Below are 2,666 nucleotides of genomic sequence, written 5' to 3' on the forward strand. Positions count from 1 at the left end.
TCATGTCAAATGGTGCTTCCAGGTACGGCATGTATGAAAAATTATAAAGTTAATGTTTTGAAATGTATAGCTTGATCACGAATGCACCTATGACACCTATTGAGTTTTTCAACTCACGGGTTTAATCCCATCTCTACAAATTGAAGGAATTCTACCTCGGGTATGGATGGAGGAGAAGATGGAGAATGATGCAACGAGCCCATGGAAATCCGGTGAATAAGTGATTTGGATTTATTTTTATGAAATGTTTTCCAATATTATTTTTTTAAAATTTTGAATAACGCAGAATGATAGAACGAGTTATGTTTTCTTCAAATAAATTACATTTTGTTGTTTTGAAAAATGATTCAGTGTTTTTGTTTAAAGTATTCGAAATGTTGTTGTTAAAATTATCATTGTAAAAATTAAGCTTCCGCTAAAACGTATACACTTGTTACTAATTCACCGATTAAGCTAAGTAAAGTAAGTAGCGTTCCGGTCCACTAGAAGTCGGGGTGTTACAAGTACAATAGGGAAATAGTGATAAAGTCAAGATTGGTGAGTTTGATTCTACTTCATCAATAAGTCAGAAGAAGAAGAAACTAAATGGAGTTGTTCTTAATTCTTTTGATTGTTCTTTTGTTAATTTTGTGAAATTACAAAAATCGAATCATATTATATTTTTTATCAAATTATTAGGGGACTTTTTGACCCATGGTATGGGGTTCATAGATGTTTCCTTCGTAGCTTGCGACGTTATATTTTATGTTGGTGTTATAAGTTGTTAATTATATTTCATATTCATTAAACTGCAGAACACGGCAATAACATAAACGTAACATTCAGATTATAGCAAGTTCTGACTGCTGTTTGTCTAAAGTTATACAAGTTAAATTAACTTAATTTTTAATTTATCTAAGTTTTAGAACTCTCACTTAGTATCAGAGCTGGTGCACTTTTGAAAAGTGCGATCCTAAATAAATCTAGATATGGGCAAAGCACCCTTTAAACCTCATATCCTAGACAGGACTAATTATACTTATTGGAAAATCAGAATATAGATTTATGTACAATCTCTACATTCTATTGTTTATGGATATAAAGTACCCACTATAGTTGAGAATGGAAAAGGAGAGAAGGCGGGGGAGGGAGAGGGAGAGAGAGAGAGAGAGAGAGAGAGAGAGAGAGAGAGAGAGAGGGGCAGAAGAGTGGGCTATTGCTGATTTCGATAATGCTAGTTGGAATTCTAAGACTTTAAATGCTATATTTTCTTTTGCGGATTCTTATCAATTTCATCTAATCTCTACATGCAAGTTTGATAAGGAGGTTTGGGATATACTCCAAGTTGCTCATGAAGCAGCGACGGAGTCAAGAACTTAAGTTACGGGGGGGGCAAAAATTTAGAAATTTAATGTACAAAATACCTACTTAGTGCTTACATAGTTTGTTGTCGACAACATGAACGGGTAATTTGATAAATTGTTAAACTTGTTTCGATACTTTAAAAGCAAACTAATCAAATGCCTACGTAGTGCTTACACTGTTTGTTACCGACAATGTGAACGGGTAATTAGATGAATTGTTAAGCTTGTTTCGATACTTTAAAAACAAACTAATCAAATGCCTGTAAACAAATTTGAACAGAAAACTCATTAAAAACTAAAAGTTTGCAACAATTAAAAATCATAAATATAATGCATAAACATAACATAATTAAAAAATCTTAGCATAACCAAGTATAAAATAAGAAACTAATTTTACAAATTGTGGTGTTGGCTAATGATTGGTGTGCTAATGGACTAAAATTAAAATATTTCAATTTTTTTTTTTTGAACTTTTACTGTACATGGGCTTGGGCATTACTGAGCTACAACCCAGTAGTGCCCTCCCTTCCTTCCGTCTCTGACATGAAGGAACTTCCACTGTGAAGTCATCCAAGCTCCAGATGTTCACCTTAGAATTCGAACAACTAGCAATGAGAGAAAACGAACACTTCAAGGATTTCTATGTCAAACACATTAACGTTACCAACTTAGCATATACTGTGGGGAAGAAGTACTTGGAGAGCAAAATACTCAAGAAATCTTATACGCCTAAGGGTTTTGTGGACCTTCTATTGTTATTTCTAATGTCAAAGTAAAAAAATTTCTTCATTGTCATATCTTGGTCTGCCATCTTTCTCGGTTGACATTTTCCATGTTACCAAAATTAGTGGTTGTATCTTCTATGTTTGACGACTTTATATCTTGACAACAACCTAACCTCACTATCAAATACTCTCTAGCGATGTTTCTCAGAGTTGTGCGATTCTTCATCTTAGTCGATCCGGCCATTTGGTACTCTCTAGAGTTCTGACAAATCATGGGCTCTCTATTTTTTTGGCTTATTTTTGACTGAAAAAATTCCTCTCTATCAAATGTTTATCATGTGTCTTACCATCCAAATCAACCACTAGATTTCTACTTGTAAACCAAGTCTTTCTCAGGTCAACTTAGGCATCTGTTGTATACGCAAGAATCAAGCGATTTTCTTCTCTACTGGATATATATCTCTTTCTATTGGCTGTGATTTTGGTGTCAGGATGAAGAATCCTGCTAACAATTTAAGATGTTTGTATGCAATGTTTGTGGATACATCTGACCTTTCTTTGTTCAAAGATTTCTCATAAAAAAACGTGCTTTTTGTTC

The sequence above is a fragment of the Olea europaea genome, chromosome 10, assembly GCF_002742605.1.
Source record: "Olea europaea var. sylvestris chromosome 10, O_europaea_v1, whole genome shotgun sequence".
Lineage (NCBI taxonomy): Eukaryota > Viridiplantae > Streptophyta > Magnoliopsida > Lamiales > Oleaceae > Olea > Olea europaea.